This window comes from Lonchura striata, chromosome 4 (assembly GCF_050655825.1).
Source record: "Lonchura striata isolate lonStrDom1 chromosome 4, ASM5065582v1, whole genome shotgun sequence".
Classification (NCBI taxonomy): Eukaryota; Metazoa; Chordata; class Aves; order Passeriformes; family Estrildidae; genus Lonchura; species Lonchura striata.
This window is the reverse complement of record NC_140706.1, coordinates 24,340,896-24,351,492: the sequence shown is the minus strand read 5'-3', so window position 1 is coordinate 24,351,492 and position 10,597 is coordinate 24,340,896. Positions and strand designations below refer to the sequence as shown.

The window sequence follows — 10,597 nt, the reverse complement described above, 5'->3', positions numbered from 1 at the left end:
CATAAAAGTGAACCTGTGTGCATATTGCATATTTTGTTGCAATGTTCTTTTTTCTGGACATAAACTGCCTAGAAATTTTTTCACACCTCAGTGACTGAATAGCAAAAATGTATGTATTTAATTATTAAATTCTACTTTATTGAATGATGTATAACAACATCCTCATGTATAAGGGGCCATCAAGGACTTTGAAGGTTTTTTCTGCTTTTGTTCAACTACCATTTCCTATGCAGAAGGAGAATTCTCATCTGGCTGTATGAGCTGAGGATTGTGCTGTCCTCCTCATTACTATTCGGACATAAGGAAAAGACAAGAAGAGAGCAGAGAGCAGACATACTCCAAGAACTCCTGGCTGATCTAAGATTTATGCAGCTAAACTGAAGGTGGGAAGTCCCAGGTCTCTTTCATACCACTTTGAGCCAACATGGCTTATATGATCCTGTAAAGAAAAAGAAAGATGTAATCTATTTCTAATTAGTCTATCATTTACTCTTTGAAACAGTTTTTGAAAATAACTTGGACCAATAATTGCACAGGTGGCCTTGATTTTTCTTAACACAAAATAAAACATTTTTCATTCATTTGAACTAAAAATTACTTTAAATAAAATGAACATACCTAACAAGTGGAAATTGCTCAACTACAGTACATACCTACACCTTTGAATAGAGTCATAGAATCACAGAATCAAAAAATGGTTTGGTTTGAAAGGGACATTAAAACTTATTTCATTTAAGCCCCACCATAATAATCAGTTACAATCACTAGTTACACATATTATAAAATGTAGAAAAGTAAGGAATAGTACAATACCTTAATTTAGACACATAATTGTCTCTTTTAAGCTGTTAGCATTTTGAGAGGATTGGTTTTGCTGAGGAGACAAATATCTGATTCTTTTTGTTAGTGATTGTGGTTGAGAAAGGGATGTACCAAAGAATGTCTCATTATTTCTACTGTCATACTAGTGTTCAGTTAAAAACTGAAAGGAAAAAAAAAAAAGCTAAAGGAATTCAAGTTGGAAGGAATCCCCATGAGTCCAACTCCCTTGCCAAAGCATTCCCAAAGTCAATTTCAACTTCAAAGTTTTACCACATTCCTCAGGGTCATATTCTGTCAAGTTCTGAATAATTCCCAGGACAGATATTTTAAAACCTCTTTGGGCAGAATTAATGAGAACTTTGAATTAGTCAATGCAAAGGCAGATACATTGGTTATTACAAATAAAGTGAAAAGGGAATGAAAAGAAAAATATAAAACTGCTCTGGAGAAGAAACTGAGCTTTCAGACCGGACTTAGTAGGTGTTACTTTTGAAAGTATAGATCACTCTTCTGAATTCATTTTTGGTTAGTTACTTGGTTTTAGATTTGGACAGGAGATTATTCAGCAGCAATTTTGTGAAGCCTTTTAGGCACAAAATCACAGAAGGGTTGAGGTTGGAAAGGGTCTCTGGACATGATCTGGTTCAATCACTCTGATCAGGAATGGAATTGGCTGTCACGGTAGACTGAAAAGAAAGGAATGAATTTTATACTTTCTGTGGATTGAATTCCGTTTGAGAAAAAAGAAAATCTTATATCTAGGTGCATGCTCCTGAAAAAACACTGGAAAACTTTCATTATATTCAAAGATAATGGATTTATATTCAGAGTAAGATGTTTCTTAAAAATGGAATTTGAGTTTAGATTCATAGAAAAAGACAGTGGTACCTTTTTTAGGCTTTTGTTCAGAGCAATTTTGTAGACTGAAGCAGATACATATATTTGGTTATAAATTTTTCAGTTTAGGAACAGAAAGTGTTCTAATGTTTTTTGCAAGAGGTTCCATACCACCTTATAAATGAAATAGGAAACCTAACTTGTTTTCAAATGGGGTTTGATGAAATTATTAAAATTATTTATGGTCTTAGTATTACACTTGTATACTCTATATTCCTGCTATGCTGTGAAGGATTTGGTTTAAGTTCAAAAAATCTGGATAAAACATTACTGAAATAAGGGAAAAACACTTTGTCATTGTTTAAAGGAAAACTTCATGTGGTTTAGTTTCAATCTTAATGAAAATTTGTTTCAGGAAAGCGATTTCTAGTGTGAACTGAGAGATCATACCTGAAAGATGTCCCATAGTTACAAAAAAGAGCAAAAAGAATCCTAATAAAGTTTACATGGATCTGATTTGAGTATTATTTTATTTGTGACTTTTGTCTTAACTGAAAGACTATTCTGAAATTTTACAAAAACTTTTCTAAACACTTCTGGTGCTGGACACATGGCCAGAGCTTTCCCAGAATTTAGCAGGTGTGTTTCAGATTCCCTGTTGACAGATTAGCAGGAGCAGTGCAGATGTGGCCTGCAAGGTCAGAGCTAGAGGGAAAATTGCTGGAGTGAGATAAGTGAACTGCATTAAGGATGAGGAAAGTATCAAACAGTAACAAACAGTACACAGAAGTGCACACAGGCATTTTTAATAGGAAATGTTACACACCTTTTGAAATGTCTGCTTGTTAAGATGAACTTTGTTGCAAAAAATTTTGTGTCAACAATCCTAACTATTAATTTCAGAATAAAAATCAAAATATTGAAAAAAATTTTTAGGTACTCCTTAATACTTTCCATCAAAGTATTCACTAAAGGAAATGTGAGACAGTACATCTCAAGAAATATATGGTCATCTGATTGTCAATACATTTCTTTGTGCTTAGTAAGAATAATAATGCAATCTTTATCTTTGGAAGTTTCTCTGCTACTTTGATGCAAGTAATTTTATTCTCAAATGCACATTTGTGGGTTTTGAGGATTCTCAAGATAAAAACTGCAAACTTGTGTGGATACATGATTCAGGGCAGTGAAGACTCTGTCATTATGATTTTGTTCCTGTGGCATTCTCTTCTTATTCCTTGTATTTCTAAAGACTGGAATTGGCCAGATCCTCACTGCCTACATTTGACAGAGCTCTGTGTAGCTCACTTAGGGCTCAGCTTACAGCTCTTTCTGTGAGGAACAGCAATTTTGTCTGCCCTGTGCTGCTGCCTGCTTGCTTCTGCCTATGAAGATAACCTTCTGCTAACATCCCAGCACAAAGTCAGAAAGGCACCGTTTCAAGAAGGTTTTGCCTGGTAATGAAAGAAGTTATCTAAAGTCTCTGTACTATTTCTTGTTTTCTGAACCACGTGCTGTGAATGCACTGTAAGAAATTAAAATATTTAATTACCCTAACTATATAATTGCAATACTAAACTTCAGCATTTTTAGGACAGATTAATGTAGTATGCAATTTTACAAACATAAGAACATTTTAAAGTTTTAAATAATGGCTTAGAGGGAAAATAAAAAGATGCTAAAATAATTTTAATAGTCTGCCATGAATGAAAATTTTACTAAATCATTTATTAAAAAAGAATTATACAATGCCTTGTTTGTCCCTCATTTTCAAAAAAAAAAAAAAAGTTTAAGCTATGGATGGGTAATTCAGGAGTGTTTCCTTCTTACTAGTTCTAGAGATTTGTTCTGGGACATGATACTGCTCAGCTAACACCGGGGTGACTCCTGATTTCACAGGAAAGAAAAAATCAGAGGTGTATTACCATGGATCTCAGAACTGTGTGATAAGGGAGCCAGAGTTAGGTAGACATCAGCCTGCAGTAAAAAAAATAAGCACTAATATTTGTACTCATGGCGATGGGAATTAAGCAAGTGTCAGACTAGAAAAGAACAAGAATTCCATTCTGACTGCCTTTAAACAAGTGCTGACTGCTGATCATATCCCACCTTGCTGAAATACACAACCAGTGCTCAGATTTTAATTTTTCACAAACATAAGTTTGTTGAGCTTGAGTTATTTTCCTTTTATTAAGCACTGTTTTTCATTGTGTGCTTCTTTATTACAACTCCTATTCAGAAGCAAAAGATTTAAAATACTTGTTATTTACTCATGCAAATGTTTTAAATAATAACGTAAAAATCAATGAAGCCAATTAAGTTAGAAGATTAATATTCATTATGCAAAATTTAAAAAAGAGAAATTGAACAGTAAAAAAAAGCCTACTAAAGCCAAACTCCCTACCATTTCATTAGGCATCACATCTTAATAAAAAAGTCAATAAAGTCTGGGAGTGCAACCTTCTGCTTAGTATACATCAAGTCACCTTTGTCTAGAGAGAATGTAATTGTTCAGTACTCTGGATATATGACTGCAGAGCAGGTAAGGCACTGAGTGTTAGGGAAGTTCTCTGCATATTGCACGGCACAGATGGGAAATGTTGTGGATTAAGATGAATGGATGAAATCAGCCAAGCTTTAGTCTTTACAATAGCTAAAAAGCCAAGCAAGAGTATGGATAGGGGTGCATCGCTAGGCACTGGATTTCCTAAAAAGGGTTAGTGGACATAGCAGAATGGCACTACACATACATACATTAATGCCATTGTCCAATGAAAGATCAGAGACCTGTCATCTGTAGGTATTATTGTCAGTACCTCTTTCTGAGACCCTTTTTTCAGGGGTGTCTCAAACAAATCAGAGATTAATATATTCTGTGGGTTTGACAGCTTTGATTTCTGCTAATATCGCATGACTATGTGTGACTTGAATGGCATTTTATCTATTAATAGAAAAAGGCACAGGTGACGTCAAAAAGATGTTGGGTGACATAAAAAAACCTAGTAACAGAAAGGAGCCTAAGTAACCAGAGGCAGTATCTCTTCCCATGGGCCAGTTCAAGCAATGATCTTGATGGGTTATTTTACAGTCAGTCACATACTCAAGCTTTTAACCTACATACTAAGTGGAAAAAGATAAGATTAGCTTTGCATAACATTCAGCTAGATTCCCTCAATTAAATATAATCTTCTCCTACTTACCAAACAGTAAAAAGTTCATTTGCCATAGGAATTGTAAAACCCACACAATGAAGATTCCTTGAGATGTCCCTGGTGTAGGCCCCTATATACAAGTGTACAAAAAGCCTTCCAGATGTGTTTCTACATGAACACATCACTCAGCCACAGCTGCTCTGCAGAAATCAAATCCACAGAGCTGATAACATAGTTCTTGGGAAGAAGACAGCTGGTCAGCTGGTCTGCCCAGACTCGATGGCACAATCTCCTGCTCATCAGCAGATGCCTCCCTGAAGGGAGAGACCTCCTTCTCCACTGGTCATGTTGGAAGTTACGTAGGCACATTCACAGAGGAAAAATTAATGGATAAATGAGGAAAAAAGAAGCCCAAGAGCAGTCATAATTTGATGTTAACTTTTTAGAATTTTATACTAAAATTCAAAATATGCAGTTACTGGCCAAAGAGCCAAAAAAGGTATTAAAATGACAATGTTTTATCTTACTGCAATAATAATATAATAGTTTCTTAGGAATAGAAGTGGTACATTCGTGTAGGGTTATTTTTTTGGGGGGGAGTTTTGAAAGTTCCATTTTTTTAATTCTCAGTTTGGTGTCTGATAATATCTACAGAAGGAAAACTGTGGAACTTGCAAGTGTAAACTCCAAGATTTTTAAACTTTCTTCTCCTTATGGTACTATCCTCCCAATTGCTCATCATTTTTATCTGGTACGATGTTAGAACCTGCAGCTATGCTTGCATCCCTCATGGAATTCAGAACATAACTCCATTTTTAAGCAATGTAAAACTCATGGAATTGGAACAAGAACATGGCCAGAAGATGAAATTTTTTATCTTTTCTCTTCAGAGGAAGAAAATGATCAAAGAAAACAAATGTTATTAAGTACTCTATCTCTTTTATTAATATTTCAAAGTGGCAATGTATTGTGTGACTTATTTTACTTACTCAGACAGAAAACTTTTACCATTAAACTGGCATAGAATAGTGTTTTAGGACTAGAATATTCAGGTTTGGAGTCTAATGTATCATTAGCACAGCAAGGTGACTGGATAGGTATGAGTGTATGCTTGAGTGTGTCCAAAATCTTGAACATCATTTTGTTGAAATGAACTTTGATGGAAAGGGTTTTGAATACTTGGAAAATCATTTGATCCAGAAGCATGAAAGCTAGACAAACTCTAACTGCAATCAGTGCAAACATTTAACGTTTAAGATAAATTTTGAAGAGAGCTGTCACCAACCAGCCACACAGCACTGTGGAGCAGCTGTTCTGAGTAAACTACACATGTAAGTGAAGAGGATTGTATTTGCCTTTTGCAGACAGAACAGTGCTGAGAGCACTCCTTGGAACTCTTCTTCAAGCTGCAGCAGCTCTTTCACTGCTACTGTACTCTGGTATTATGTCTGAAAAAAAAATGCAGCTTTACTACTGAGATCTGAAGTGTCTAGTTTTATTATTTTGTAGTCCCAGATGCTTGTTTAATCAAATTGCCTTTTCCTGAAAGAAAGTTGGTTCCTGCAGACTTTTTAAATTTCTTTTTCCCTCAGAGGTAGCTTAGCTTGAAACACAGTTATCTGTCCCATTCCATGAGATGCATGGCAAGAGTCTCATGGCAAGTTTCCCCCAGTCAGCACTCAATTCCTTTAAGTTTCTCTTTGTACATTTTGTCCACTGGTTTCTAAACATATGAAAAAAAGTAGTACCGTAACAGCACATGTTGCTGGGAAGCAAAGGAGAGGGGAGAGCAGATTTACATGCAGAATATCAGTTTTGGCAGCTGGAAAATGTGACCTAAAATATAGTTTCTAAAATTGTTTAAAAAATCAGATTCTATTGAATAAAGGAAAAATATAAAATTAAGAAATAACAAAGTAAAAGCATACTATTTTTATTGGTTTTCACATTATTTTGACTTTTCATTTCTTAACTGGTAATTTCATTTAATGATCAAGCATTTATTTTATTTTTTAAAACTGAAGTTTTAAGGGTAAAAGCAGGAACTTTTTCAAACATTGTAAGGAAATATTTGTTCCTAGCAGAAAAAAAAATTTGTGTTGACTTCTATAAAACATGATAACATTTCAGGTTAAGCCAGGCCAGATACTTCATTTTATTTGTTAAATTGTTAAATCTAAATCCTATAATTTTATACATGTAAATAAAGCTCCTGCCTCTTGCTGTCTTCTTGAAGTATATTGGTCAATAAAAGCATTTATTAACTGTCTTGTTGCCAATTTTCTAAGGTAATAGGACTGAAATCAAATTAATAGTCTTCATTAAAATAAATATCATCTTTAATTCATTCATTTTCTTCTGGACATTTTAGGTATTCTGTAAATGATGAGGGGCTTTTATGAGGAAAAAATGAAGTTTTAACTATTTTTTTTCTCCTTTTCTGCTAGATTTTTAATAAAAATAGTAATCAATAGCAGTATATTTAAAAGCACATAAACCAGCTATCTTATAAGTGCTATAAACAGTTGCAAATTATTTTCAGGCATGTGACACAGACTTCAAAAAAAAAAAAGAAATGTAGTTGCTTAGGCTATAGCCAAATTTTATTTCACCATAGTAAAGGCCTAATAGTGTGTATTTCAGCATTCTACAATTAAACTTTTCTAAGTCAATTACTTACCTTGTTTGATTTAGTTATAAACAAATTTAGCAGAACTAAATGTTCACAATTTCTAAATTACATAACTTAGAAATATACAATGAAAAATCAACCTTATGTCAAAAAAAATCAGAGGTCTGCAAAGCAAAAATTTCAATATGGTCTCCTAATTTGTAACTAGACACACCACTGAAGAAAAAGAGAGAGAACATAGGTAAAGCTTAGATCAACCTTCCTTCTCCATCCATATCAAATTATGACAGAAAGTTAAACATTGGTCGTACCTCTTTCCAGAGCATCCAAGTACAGAGAGGCATGATGAAGGAAAACCAAGTTATTGTTGATCAGAGCTTATATGGTGGCAAAAAAACCGTACTTCTTTCTGCAGCTGGCAAGGGAAAGACAAATGTAGAAACTACAGACATAATCTCCTCTAACTAAATGTTTTGAAGTATTGATTATAAGGGAGAGTTGCAGGTGTTCAGCTGACTTCTGAACTGTCTGCTGAAGTGCTCTTTCAAGTCTGTTTTTTACCCTTACAGGTGTTTTCTGCAACAAGCTCTTTATCAAGATGTCAGATCAACACCACTGAGTAACACACTTATTCCCCAATCATAGCACTGTGAAAGGAAAAGGTTCACATGAACTTTACCTTTAATGCAAGGGAGAAAGCTGAGACAGAAACAAAACCACCACTTTTCCTGATCATACATACTGTGACCTTCATGAAATCACTTAAGCTCTGGTCTTCCTCTATAAAGCAGGGATAACCTTCACCAGTAACCCGAAAAGCACTGTTAATGCACTTGCTGTGAGTTACTAAAAACCTATGACAATGAAAGGGGTAGATTTAATAGAAGTGACTGGAAATAGAAAGGTCATTAAGGGGAGGCTGCCTTTCCCCTAATGCTGCCCAAGGTGGTACAGGCTGCCAGCAAGGCTGGACAGGCTCCATCCTGCATCCCTGAAGGGGCAGCGCTGATCTCACGCCTGCCTACAAAAGCACGTAAAGCTGTCTAATGGGATTGAGAGAGGGCATTAGACCTTACATTCACATTAATTCTATTACACCAGTATAAGGTACTTTCAAATTATAGCAATTAGAACATAAGGGGGAAAAATCTATCTAAAGCATAGCATTAAATTTTAATAGGGATTTATACTTGTCTGCATTTTATAGTGAAAAGCTGTTACTGCAAAGACACTGGTCACTTTTAGTTTCCTTTAGGCCTTTGAACAAAATGTGGGTCTATATCATAAATTAACTAACTTAGAAGCAAAAGTGTGTTGTCAAGACATTAATACTTTTGTTTAGGAACCTGAAACTTCATGCCTCAATAACAAGTATCTTCTTTCTATTATGGACAGACAGAGAAATATTAAAAATATGAAACATGTATGCACCTCTGACTGTCCACAGTCATTGTGAAAAGAAGCATCCATTTTTTGGGAGGATACCTGTCTGTAGTCAATCAGATTAACTTCCATCAGCTTCACTTGGCACATGGAAGAATTCTTGCCTTGAACCTGATAGATTTTCTTGGATTAAACTGTCAGAAAGAAATCAGTAAAGGAAACCTACAGCAGATTTCTTTACCTCCTTTAATGCTTCTAAAACATTAAACTAGACTGTCCTTGAAAACAGACGGACAAAAAGAACTGTCTTCTTGTGGAATTAAAGCCAGTCAACTTATGCTTCCTCTGTATTATGCATTATCCAAGTAGGATCTGATCCTGTGTTCAAGCCTACAGCCATTCTGATTTTGCTCTCTTTAACCAAAATTTCATACACAAATGTAGACACATGGCAGACTCCAGAGCATCTCCCAGAGAAAGGGTTCACACTCTAACATGGCATTTTGTCATAATTCTAAATCAGACTCTATACAATCTAAATAAATCTTGAAGGGGCCAAGACAAGTTGAAAGCCAAATACTTTGATTCACCCAGTACACATATTTGGAGCTTTTTCCCCTTTAAGTTTCTAATACATAACAACACTGAGAATTAATTATTCAGATCACACATTTTGACATACTGTCTCTACCCAGACTCCAAAACCTCCTTTTTTTTCACTTCATTTCAGTATCAACATATATATAATCAGAAGATAACAAAGGTGGCAGTGTCTTCAGCAAAAATGAAAAAGAAAACCAAACCAGGATGAGCTTGGTAGATCTGAAGCAAAGAGCAAGCTTCTTTCAGTCAGGTAAAGTGCACAAATTCTTTAATGTTTCTCCTGCTTTCTACTCAGACACTTCAGTGAGCTCTTATAGCCTCTTCTCACAATAACCAGAAATTCATGTTCCAAACATGGCAGTTCAAAAAGCTTTGGAGTCACTTGCACTTGAACTATTGTGTTCCACCTTCTCTTCCAGCAGTTGACAGATGCTATTCTCTGTTTATTTGTTCCTGCCTAGGTGTTACCCTCCCTTCCCATTTCCCATTTATTGAAAATACTTGAAGGAGATCACCTGGAAGCCCAGTATATTGTGCCAATAAATAAGAGGATGCCTTGTACAGAATGAAAATCTGGAATCTGTGTCACAGTTCAACCTTTTCCTAGATATGTGTGTACATACAGCATTAAAATGTTGATACTAACACAGTAAGCGCACATATTCTTAGATGAATCACAAGTGGAGCATCATTTGTCATCTGGAAAAGCCATTTACTGATCTGTTCCCCATGATAGCTGTTCTACCATTATCATATTGTGTGTTATCTTACAACAAATCAAGAACTACCCCATTTGAATGAGAATAAAGAAAACAGGATAATATATATATATATATATATATATATATATATATATATATATATAAAAGATGAAAAAGTAATGAGAACATTTTCTTTCCAAGCCACAGGGTTTTTGGTTCATTTGGGCACACTCACATTTTGATGCAGAATGTTGTTGGTCCTATGTACAATCAGGCACTGTGCCTCTTCAGATTGTGGCTATGATAGGCATAAACCAAAAGTAAAACTATGCTGAATTTCAAGTTAGTTTCCAGGATTTTATTTAATTTTGGTATTTTACACACTTACCTTCTTGGAGCATAGAAATACAGTTTCTCTTGCACTACCCAACTTGCTGGTCAGAGTAAAGAAAACATAATTTAGTAAA

General features: G+C 34.9%; 1 long non-coding RNA gene across 1 annotated transcript in view; it reads right to left on the bottom strand.

The window, feature by feature from the left end:
• Positions 1-1,570: 1,570 nt before the first annotated feature.
• LOC110484981 (uncharacterized) overlaps positions 1,571-10,597 on the bottom strand; it is a 65,638-nt gene continuing 56,611 nt past the window's right edge. The window contains exon 3 of the long non-coding RNA XR_002467854.3: positions 1,571-7,858. This is a non-coding gene — a long non-coding RNA (uncharacterized LOC110484981). The remainder of the gene's footprint in view (positions 7,859-10,597) is intronic.